Source organism: Sipha flava, unplaced genomic scaffold (genome assembly GCF_003268045.1).
Source record: "Sipha flava isolate LNK unplaced genomic scaffold, YSA_version1 236_pilon_pilon, whole genome shotgun sequence".
Lineage (NCBI taxonomy): Eukaryota > Metazoa > Arthropoda > Insecta > Hemiptera > Aphididae > Sipha > Sipha flava.
Window position 1 is genome coordinate 973671 of NW_020272878.1, and position 13158 is coordinate 986828.

The following is a 13158-nucleotide window of genomic DNA, read 5'->3' on the forward strand; positions in this document are numbered from 1 at the left end:
GGGGCGGACGGGCGCAAGCGCGCGGACCGCTCGCGCATGTCGCCGTCGTCGGCACCGCAACGCAGGGCTCGGCGCTGCAGCGCACACACGACCGGCGTCCGTGCACACACGTATTGCAACGGTATTGCGCGTTCGCATCGCACAGCCGCGCGGACGTACCGTGGTCGTAGTCGCGGTCGCGATCGTGGTAGAACTCAACGAACCTATATATCGTTTACCCGTCACCGTTGCTCGCGGGATATTGTTTTCCAACGGTCCCCCTACCCCCGGTAGTGATCCGTCATCGTTGTTTCCCGCGCCCATCGGTCCCCGGCCAGCGTCCCGCGGGTCACACAATCGGGTTCTCGCGACGCGTACGTAGTGCCGTTTCGTTCGCGGTTAATAATGTAACGAGCAATACCGTTGTCCGTCGTATTACCGTGAAGTTCACGTGCCCGCGTACCGTGTTCGTTCGCGACCGAGTGTCCGTCCGGCGGCTCCGAGCACCGAGGGTTTTCGTTACCAAGCCGTGAGTTATTCACACCGCATTATTATTATTGTTATTATTATTATTTATTTTTTTTTTATTACCAACAGACGTTTGTACCCACTGCTACAGGCACGACACACGCACTCCGTATTATATTAAACACTATTTATTCGTACGGTCATATTTATGTATGTTTCCGTGCGTTTGTGTGTGTGTGTGTTATGATGATTTTGAACCGTTGCACGCTCGCCAAACTGCTACCTACTACGTGTTGGCGAGCGCGGAATTATGTTTCCCGCACGCGACGCTTTCGTATCGTGCGGGTTTTTTAATTTCTTACGTTACTATTATTACGGTTATACGTCTAATACGCGTGATAGTTTTAGTCGATTTCGAATCCGACACAAATTTTCCACGAATTGCCTTTCGCACGAAAATACCGTGCGTGTACGTAACTGAGGTAAAACACGCGCATTACACGTACTCGCGAACCGTAATAACGTGCTGCCGTATAGGCAATCGACCGACGAGAAAAATGTTTTACCGTGCCGGTAAAAGTGACATAGAGAAGCCCTTATGTGCTCCGCGGGTAGAACACCTGATAATAGTATTGTGTGACTATAATAAGCACTACGAAGAGAAGACCCGCGGACGAACTGTCGCGCTATGCTTGTACTTTTTATTTCCCAGCAATTACGTTGCTTATTAGACGCCGCGACTATAGCTCACTTCTAGTCACGTCGGTCGCATTGTATCAATGCTAGTATTGTTATCGTTAATATTATTCATCGTTGTGGGATAGGTGAATAAATATTATTGCAGAGGAGGAGCAATAATCGAATGATTCTTAAACAAGACACAACCCCTAAATTCGCTTTCGAAATCCACGTTATTGTTCAAATGATACGTATATACTGTAGTTATTGTACCTCCGGTGGTCATAACGGTTATTCCTTGCCTTTTATGAGGTTTTTAATTTCGACCGTTTTCGTTGATAACTGCGGACATGACGGCGTTTCAGGTCCTATCAGATCACATAATAATGTCAATGTCTTGTTACATATGTGTATTTTCACTTTTGTCGGCGATTAAAAAAAACGCCTTTCGGCTACATTGAACAGTATTTAAATCTGAAAGACATACGAGTATAAAACATCTGTACACACATACACATACACTAACTCCCGGGTTTCATAACACACAAGTCCGTTTTATCGAAAAAAAAAAACATATTAATATGTTAATATAATATTAAAAATTTTGAATAGTTTGTTATTCTTGAAAACTACTCAAAAATAGCTCAGTATGAATACTCTAAAGTCTAATTTTCGTGTTGAAGTTTAACGTTACAATACTAAATCTTTAAATACTATTTATTATTGAGATTCTATTACATTCCATATGTAATTCAATAAAATCAATTCAAATTATTTATTTTTATTTTTTTTAAATTTATTAATCTTTAGTAATAAAAATTATGTCGTTTATAATTTTTCTGACTGATATATAACGAATTCTAGAATTATATAATTATTTTAATTATTTTTTCTAATTTAAGCATATTAATCATAGTCATTTACCAGTATTGTTACAAAATGTTTAAATTCTAAAAAATATAAAAATATATGTCGCTTAAAAAAGTGTATTAAATTGAACTTCAAGCATTTTTTTTTTAATTTTTAAACTCCAATTTTCCTTTTTTTTTTAGAACAATGGAAAAATTTGACTTAATTTTCAATTTTCGGTATATTTAAAAAAAAAAATAAAAGACCACAAAATTCACAAATTGACCGAAAAACATATTGTAAAATAGGTATTCATTTTTCACAAATTATCGTGTTAAATATATTATCTATATGGATTGTAAGTACGAAAAATCCAATCATCCCAGTAGAATACCACCAATACGACTTGAAAAATAAACAAACTATCGTGACGACTAAACTTACAATAATATCAATACACAATAAATCATTTAAACATATATAGGTACATTATTAAATTATAAACTTCAAACTTAAAGTTATTTTATAGTTTTTGTATGGAAATTTAATGTAAAACAGTTAAAATTGTTTTAGAAATTAACAGAGTGAACAAAATTGTAATTTAAATGCAGGGCTTGAAATCGAAATATAAAATTTGGATTTTAATTTCAATTTTGATTATTGATTTTAATTTTTTTTTTCATTTCTATTTTGGTTTCTAATATTGATATTTATTTTTACAATTTCGTTTTTGATTTCGAATATCGATATTCATTTTTTTTCAATTTCGGTTTCAGAAATCGGTATTTATATTTTTTAGATTTCAGGTTCACAACAGAATGTTATCCATGACTTATAATAATTTTTCAAATATTAGTACATCATCAGCGTAATAGTGTTGTAGGCTGTAGTGACAAGCTACTGATGTAGGTAGTATATATTTTAATCCATTTTTTTATTACCTATGTTATAAAACGTTTCGGACAAACTATAATTTTTATTAAAGTGTCTCCAAAATGAAAAAAAAAAAAAATATGAAAGTGAAGTTAAAATGAAGTAAATTAGGGATATATCTATGTGAAATGCTTAAAATGTAAAATAAAGTTTTTTTATTCATAGACTTGGACATGATTTAACTAAATTTGAGAACAATATTTTAAATTATACGTGGGACAAATATGACGACGCCTCGAAAAACTGCAAAAGTACAAAATAAAACTATTTTAGGTTATTTGATTGTATATTATTGGTTATAAGTATAACTCACGGGTGACAGTCAATGGAGTATTATAAATTAACATCTTATTCATAATAATACACTACAACATGTCATTACATCGTATATTATACGGAATAAATCGTGTGTAAAAAAAACAACAATCGCTCATCAAACGCTGATTACTTATCGTAAATATTCTAAAGAAACAAAATAGGTACTAGTTATTTATTATTATGTATAATCAATATTATTACCAAATATAGCAATGTCTACAAATTTACAGTATAAATAGACCTGTTGACTGTTGAATTTTAAATTAATTTGATGTTTATTTTGATACAAAATATCGATTTTAACTTTTTTCTATTTCAATATAAATTTTAAAAATCATTACCAATCATAAATGATTTTGATTTTCTAAAAGATTACTAACGATTTTTATCTATATTTGAAATCTATTTCAAGCCCTGTTAAAATGTATAAATTGCACTTAAAACGTTTAGATTTGAATTCTAACTGACACTCAACGCATTTACAACTTACATAACAATAACTTGAATCATTCGAAGAAAAGTTGCAAATGCAATAAGATCTGCGTCCTTATAATTATACTAAATTGAATCTTATATTATTTATAGTTATTCCTGTAATTTGTATTACTATAATTGATCACACTATTTTTTATTGATAGTTAAATCTTTTTTTTCCATGCTAGACGAATTATATTCTCTATATTTTTCTAAACAAATAAAATTGTAAACAATTTAAACATAAAAATTATATTTTTAAAAGTAACAATCTCTACTTGGTTAAAAAAATATACTATGTCATTTAAAATCGATTACACATTGTTAGCACATTGAAATCTAAAAATTATATTTTATCACGCAATACACTAATAGTAAATAAAGTTAATATAATTTATAAACATTATGAGCAGTTGGACACTAAGTCCTCTAATAATACTTACTAACGATAAATTAATAGAAATATTCGATAATAGATGATAAAATCGTCACTATCTATCAATGAGTGATGTACAAATATTTTAGGTCGAAATAATTGTTTTTGTACGTTGTTGCACACGCTTCATTTTTTAGATAGGGTGATGGATGTGATATTGCAGTGTTGTTGATTTTGATGTTTAGAAAAAATGCAACTGGTAAATATCGATCATTCTCTTATTTTTTACTCGTTCCTCGTTAAGCAACAATTTTAATTAATTAATTAATCAATCTACAACATACAAAATACACCTGTAGATTATACTAATTATATTACGTCATTGAATAAAATACATTTTGAACATAGATAAGAAAAAATTTTTCATTCATTCTGGAGTGTAAAATGAACAGTGTGAATAACTAATAGTTTAAATCAAGTTAATGAATAAACTACACGATTATCTAGGTCGTAATCTAGTTATAGACAACGGAAGTGAGCTCAACTGAAAACAGTAACAAATATTTCATCTAATTCCAAGAATCAAAAATAGTTGTTACCGCTTCGTATCCTTATACGCAAGGAAGTAAAATAAAATAATATTGACTATCTACAGATTTTTTTTTTCTATATCTACGGTTCCTTCCTTTTTTAACACACATTCCGTACCTCATTATTATATTTTATCACTTATAATCCTTGCCAATATTTTATAAGATACGAAATGTAAAATTTGCCTAGTTTATTGAACCTTTTTCAACGTTTTACTCATATAGACATGCGTTTGCAAACATACTATAAATTTTTGTTATCAAACTAATGTTATTCCATTACCTTCCTCACATTTTTTGAACAAGAGGACCGTCATAATATTATAATAAATTAGATTTAAAATCTATTGTTTTTCCATACATAAATATTATCTTATAGTTGATTTGTTTCGAAAAAATCTCGCCTAATTTGGAAACCAAAAGATTTCACTGAAATCTCATTTTTATTATTATTATTATTACTTTTTGTCATTACTAATATATATTTTTGTATATTTAATTTTCTTCCATACCCTGATTTATATTACTAAGTTATATTACAGTTAGAGTGGATATAGTGGTCTCAATAATGTTACATGAGGTATACAATATGCGGAAAAACCTGCTGGATTGGATATTGAAGAGCCCAAAGCAGGGCTTTGTAACCAACCCGAATCCGTAACACCCCTAAAAATCCTAAAAAATCAAACACCCAAAAACCATATAACCTGAATGTTTTTTTTAAACCATCGAAGTAACCAAAACCCGAATAAAATATTGGTTTTAACCCGAAACCCGAATTATTTTTTATTTTACAATCTTTATGTGATATATCATTTTGTAAGTATTTTTTGTGGTTATTTCAATTTTTTCATTAGTTGTTTAATAGTAAAATTATTATTCACAGGAATAATTTCACAAATAATATACAAAATTGCTAATTAATCTAAATTTATCTAAATAAAGACAATATCAATATATAATATTGACATGTATGCATGAATGGTCTGGTATGTTGAATGTTCGAGTGTAAACAACTGGGATACTATTTTAAAATTATCCCAAGCGGATACGTCGTATTATTATAATTTAATAGGTAATAGGTCTTCTACAAATCACCCAGTCGTAATTTATTGCAATACTATAAGTCTGAAATAGAATTAATGTCTCGCGTACGATTACCTAAATTATTGTTCACGTTATTCGTATTTATTCAGTGTATGGCATGTAATACACATGTCTATGACGTGAATTGTCAATTTTTTTTGGTGTAATAATTTAATGGTAATATTTATAAGTACAAATTATTATTATTTTTGTATTACACTATGTCTTAGCTAGTGCGTTTTTAGTGTGTGCACGCACCACAATCCACAAGGGGAAATTTGGTGAAATTTGTGGGGGGCTGAGGATTATTTGCTTATTACACATATAGATTCCACTGTGCACAATTATTTATTTCAACAAGGCGATTTACGAAGTTTGACAATTTGACATTTTTAATCAACAATTTAAACAAAAAAATAATTAGGTGCTAAGGCACCAAAAATGTTTAAGATAAGTCTTAAACATTTTTGGAATAGGTATTCTAAACAGAAATTATTAATTAGTTAAATTAATCAACCTATACCGGTATTATTACATATTATTAATATTACATTTATTGCGATCGTTCCAAGTCATGACAAGAAGTTTATAAAATCTTACGAATTTGATTTGTTATCACAGAATATTTTTTTTTAATTTAGTTATTAAAAATGAATTTTACAATTATAATAATTATTGTATTTTTAGTCACTTAACAATTTTTAGGGCTAGGGGGCTAAGACCTGTACTTTATATTTCTGGGGGGCTTATCCCCCACAAGCCTCCCCCGATTTCCGCCTATGCCACAAACACAAACGCAGAATACAAAATAGTTTGTGTTTTGTCGCATGCAATATTCCCGCCTTAACTAGGAGTAGGACATAGTGTTAGTATTTTTAATTTTAATAGATATTATAATTTATAAGCTTCATACACATATAAAATAACCCCCTTTTCCTCGAAAATAAATCGTAGTTACACCATTAATTGAAATTAACATAATGATAGTTTGGTCTAAAAAACTGTTGCACAGTTGTATAAGAAATTGATATTTTATTACATAGGCAGGTAACAAAAAATATAAATATTTCATTAATAGTGGGAGGGCTCAGCCTCCCCACCACTCTCCACCAATAAAAAATAATACTTTTCCTTGACTACTTAACACCCGTATTAACCAATATTAACCCGAATAATAACGGTTATTAACACCCAAACGTTTGTTTAAATGTTGTATTATTGCGGTGTTTGAACACCCGAATATATTCAACACCCGAATCCTGAAACCCGAAAAAATTATTCGGGTGCAAAGCCTTGGCCCAAAGATTATCCGAAGCAACGGATGTAGTGTGATCAGTGTTGGGAATAGATAATGTAAAATTTATCTAGATAAAGATAAAAGATAATATGTCCAAATTCATCTAGATAAAGATAATAGATAAAAAAATTTAGAATATCTAGATAAAGATAAAAGATAATTTAATTTTTATATAGATAAAAAAAAAATATTTTCAAAAAATGTCATTTTTTGGTCAATATTTCATATTCTAATAATATCTATGAAGATTCAATTATAATCAGGGGCGTATTTAAAAATGTCTTATGAGGGGGTTGCACAAACAAAAAGTTCAAAGTATACATAGTTATAACTTTTCCATCTCAAAAAACTCTCGTTATTCATAACCAAATAATCAAAATACAAGTATTTGATAGAAATATAACATTTTATTGCACAAATTTATAATAAAACATATTTTTAAATATAATGTTTGTAATAACTGAAGACGTCTGGGGTGTTTATTAGAATATGCATCAACTACATCTTCAGGTTTTATAATTATTTCAGGGTGTATATTAAGCAATGCTAATCTGTTTAATCGATGGTATCTTATCGATGCCCCAGTTCAAGACTGCAATAACTCAAATTATGAAACTACTGGTTTTAGAATGAAATAAGCGACTTTTAGAGGTAAATAATGCAACTAAAAGTTATTGCGTTATAAAATCAAAATTGTCGTAATTTTGCAAATAATATCACGTAGATAACTCAATTCTGAATATTTTTAAGTTATTGCTGTCTTGGACTGAAGCGTCGATATCTCAATAATAGTTTTTTTTGAGTTATTGCACTCTTGAACTCAGGCGACGATATTATCATGATATATTGATATTCCAGTATTTCACCGTATGCCCATACGTGAAAAATAAGAGGGTTTACAATATTAAATAAAGTATAAAATACGGTGAATAGGGGGGGGGGTACGGGCCCTATGGGCCCACCCCTTAAATATGTCCCTGATTATAATCATTATTATCAATAGGTACCTAGGTGTTAAATGTTTATTTTAGTAATGTAGTGTACCATTAAGCAATATTTATATATAATGTACAATATTTAATGACAGTTAATTACTAAAATGTTACAAAAAAAAAAAAAAAAAATGAAAATTGCTCTGTACGTATTAGGATGAATACAGAATACATAAACAATTATTATAAGTTAACAATATTGTTTTCCATATAATATTAATTTGATGATTTTCATTATTTTATAAGTAGTTACGACTTTACGGGTTCCAAGATTGAAATAATGACTATTAAGCGTATGAGTTACACGTGTATACTAAATTCAAATACCTATTATATTTGGAACTTCCATGGTAAAATATGAAATTAAGTTTAAAAATACCAAAACTATTTTTCGACATGAAAATACAAACAAAATGTCATACCAAGAAATAATAATTACTTATTAATAATACACGAATTATAATTATGAATACAAAATCTATATATATATATATATATATATATATATATATATATATATATATATAAAAGTCAGGTTATTTACAGAATTTATAATTCAAGAGCGGCTGAACCGATTTTGATGATCTCTAATTTGTTGGATTCGTCTCCGTACAAGAATAAAAATAACTCTAACCTTGGCAAGAATACAGACAATTATCTAGATAAATAAAAATTTTATTTTAAATAAGTTATTAGATAACTTAGCGTTATTTATCTAGATCTTATAATAAAAGATGACAAAAAATCTATCTAGATAAGTCCCAACACTGAATGTGATATCCTCGATACTGGAAAATCAAAAAATATCATCACTTTATTATGCCATTGTGATCAACATAGAATAAGTAAACAAAGGATACATATTTAATACAAAAAAGTGAAATATTGATATTAAATTTCAGAAGAAAAATAATTTGTTCGGGTGTTAACTATAATAAAGAATTAATAGTATTATCTTATCAATAAACAATATTTTCTAATAGATGTATTTTGTATTTTGATTCGTAAACTAGTATTTGGTTTGAATTTAAATATTTCTTAAAATACATGTTTTAGATCACTTCATAAATGACTAAAAAGGAAATAATGGTTTTTTTTTATCTTGCATAGCGAATGGATAGATAATAAGATACACAACGTATAAGTTTTCCTTATATTTCTTAAAATAAATCATTCTAATTGTTCTAATTGGTCAAGATTTTCTTCTCTCTTGATTTATCACATATTCAATTTCTTGCAAATAGTATATATCCTTAGGCTGAAATGGTCAAACCAAATGCATAATGAATTATGAATACCCATCAATAGTGTGGTTTACATATATATACATATTATATACTTCTATGTTGTTTTTCATGTTTTTTTGTTGTTATTGTTCAACAAAATATTTTCGATTTTATTGAATTCTAACTTTTAATATATCAAATCCATTGTATTAGCTTTCTGGGTTTGCACCTTTACGACACTTGATTTCATACATATATTTATTATATAAAATAAAAATATATGACTGAAAAATAGAAAATATGTATTTTTATTTTATTTTATTTTATGCGCATTTAAATCTATGATCTTGGTTATAAATATTTATTCCAGATTAGCCATCAAATATTTCATAGTTATACAAACTAAATTTAAGGAATTCTTATAGTTCAAATATTAATCTAAAATGTGTTATCTTATTTTCTGCGTTCGTCATTTAAACTGATTATTCTGTGATTTTTTTCTCACGTTTTTAGAACACTTTTTTCTTTTTTTTTTTTGATAAAGAAGGGATTTAACATTTGTAGCTATTATTTCTCCCTTTCTATGTGTGTTTCTGAGAAAGATAGTTGGTAAGTTTTTGTCTGTAAGGTTGCATGAGTGGAACTCGACGAGTGCGATGAATTGTGTGGGAAGTTCTGTAGATTCTTTCTCTCGACGCGGAATTACCGCTCAGAAAGTATACCAGTAGACGGGTTTGAAACAACAACTCTACGTTTAAACATATTCCACTCCACCATAATGCTCTTTTTTAATTAACTTATTATATTTTAAAATATGTTTTCAATATATTATTATATTATAGTGGTATCTAGTATTTGATATTGCTTATTTTTTCAAAAATTAATATTTAAACTCTTACAAAATATCAATATTTCATTCTCTACAACCTAAATTCTTTATTTCAGAAGGTAATTCGAAATTTTATTTTCTTAATTAATCTTCATAAAACATTTTTTCCTGTTTTTATTCGCTAGTTTCGTCCATATATAATTAAATCACACTAATTATACAAGAAAAAATATCTAAAATCCCCTTTCCTTCATTTAATTCAAAATTTATAATTTATTATGATTATCTATAATATAGATTCTATATTTCTACCAGTAGTTGTTAAAATTATAACTAACTAATTATAAATGTTTAATACAATTTTAATTGCGCCCCACAATTTGGGAATCGCTGGTCTAAAATTTAAAGCTAGATTGTCTTTTATTTTTTTAAAAAAAAACGTTTAGAAAAATGAATATATTTCGAATGTTTAGATGACATGAAGCCAGTTATCTTGCTAATACCGATCAGTTTAATCATGATCTAGAGTTTTAATGATAATTTTCAGTATTAAATACGTCAGTTATTGTGTGCATATACGAACTGTCGTGCGCAAACTTTGAAAACACTCACATTCGAGGTTTATTATACGTCGTTTTATGGTATGCGTAAAAGCGTACCATTTACAAAATATTGTATTGTGAATACACTCATTGGAACGTGGCCAATTGCTATAATTTTACTTATGTTTGTTAAAAGCTTAAGTAAAATTATAAATTTTAAAATTACGGGTATGTTTATTACAAATTTAATAAAAGTGAAAGTTTAAATCATGACTTAACACAGTGATGCCCAACCTTTTTCCTTTGGGGGGGACACTTTGGTAAACAATTATCTTCAAACGGGCCACAAAGTATAAAAGTACAAAAATAATGTTATATATTGGACTTGTTTTCTTATATTTTATTGTCCATTAAAAAAAAATTATGAATTGAGGTATACATCGTAGGTACACATTAGTTTGATCAGTACGTTATTTTAAGTACCTACATTTAAATATTTAAAATTTAAAATTATAAGGACCTGGAAAACTTATATTTGACATGTATAATACTGTTAAAGCATTTGATGCAATATTAAAATTATTTATTGATCAAATTGAGCGCAGTGACTTTAGCCATTTTGAAAACTGCCAAATGTCTAAAAATGAAACAAAACCGTTATGTTCAACAAATCGATTTGTAGAAATGTTAAAGAAGTCGGAAACCGATTTTTCATCTCGAGTTTCTGATGTTAATTACATGAAAAATTATGGTGTTTATTTGAAAATCCATTTAATATTGACGAAAATGATCGACACTTTTCTTCAACTTGAAGTTATTGAGTTGTAAATAAATTAATTTTACTCCGATGAATTTCAAAAAATGAAACAAAACGATTTCAAAACTTCCACATGAAGATTTCCCTACTTTAAGAGACTATAATGTATTTGGCTGGACGTATATATACGAACAAATATTTTCACCAATGAAACAAACAAAATCGGTTCATAGATCGTGACTTACGGATAAACACCTTCACAAAATGTTGAGGATTGGAACCACTAAATTTCAACCAGATTTTTCATTATTAGTAAAAGGAGTATAAGCTCAAATTTCACATTAAAAATAAGAGTATAATATTTTTGTATAATTTTTAGTTTTATTATTATCATTATAATTTTATTTTTTGGGATAATTATTTAAACAAATTCATAAATTTATATAAAAGTAATACGAGTATATGAAAATAAATAATTTAAAAATGTTTTTATACATTTTTAAAATTTTTATTTTATTTTAGAAAATTCGTAATGGGCCACATAGAATACCTTCGCGGGCCATATGTGGCCCACGGGCCGCAGGTTGGGCACCACTGACTTAACACCAAACACTTAATAATTTATTGTTAATGGGCATTTGATAAATAAATACTATTATAAGTTGAGACGTATTTTCAAACAAAATCTTCATAATAAAATCGAGTATTTTCACGATGTCTGATTGATTATTAATTCTAAATGCCAACAATATATTTGTATTTTTCTGAAATTTGATAAACTAACCATTAAAAACTGGTTTATCTGAAATTAATATTTATATTCATTTTATGAGTTTATTACCAAACCAAATAATTCACAAGTTTAGTTTTAACATAATTTTCAAAGCGGTTTTCTTAGTTTTTGTTAATTTTTTAAAAATGTCTAAGAAAATCAAAAAGTTAGTTTTACAATATGCTTTACAAATTGTATTTGTAAAATTATGAAACATTATTTTGTGTTTTTTAGTTGAGAATATTTCCACTGTGCATTAGTTTGTACCCCTAACGTTGCTTGGTTGTTTCGATGAAACTAGGAATATCAAAAAATGCATTCTACAAGTGTAGGAATAACATCTTTGAGACCATATTTGTAGTATAATGATGAAAAATACTCACTTATAAGACACCTATTTAACACATCTTAATTATATCTTTACAAAATTCAAACCTGACATTCAACATACATTAAAATGTAACGTTTATGAAACATAACCCATATTTTATAGATGTCTCAATAGTTTTTCATTATAAACATCGCCGTGATATTTCAAACCACAGTTTTATAGGTACTTATTTTACTAAAATCATAAAAGACCTATAATACTATATAATATACATTTTTTATGTATAAATAATAAATATTTAACATTTTATAAATAATAAATGATAATCAATATAGATAATAATTTATTTTACTTCAATTACAATGCGTCAACAACAAAGGTCTATTATATATATAATAAAAAACTAAAAGTTTAAAAAAAAACATACATTTTTACTACTTACCATGTACATAAAATAATTATGAATTTTAATAATATACTAAAAATGTATAATTAATTTAATTGCTTATAGCTATATATATTTATAAACTGTCTGTATGTATGGACAATTCTGTTGTCATCAGAGTAATATTATATGAACTATAAATATCGTTTAAAATTATTTTGCAGACACGTAATATTAAATCAATATGTGATGTCTCAAAAGTAATTTACAACATAC

The 13158-nt window shown here is 28.0% G+C and overlaps 1 protein-coding gene across 9 annotated transcripts in view; it reads left to right on the forward strand.

The window, feature by feature from the left end:
* Positions 1-75: 75 nt before the first annotated feature.
* LOC112683800 (potassium voltage-gated channel protein eag) overlaps positions 76-13158 on the forward strand; it is a 160509-nt gene continuing 147426 nt past the window's right edge. For all 9 annotated transcript variants that reach the window (XM_025554960.1, XM_025554967.1, XM_025554965.1 and 6 more), the window contains exon 1: positions 76-508. The gene's annotated coding sequence lies outside the window, so the exon portion shown is untranslated. The remainder of the gene's footprint in view (positions 509-13158) is intronic.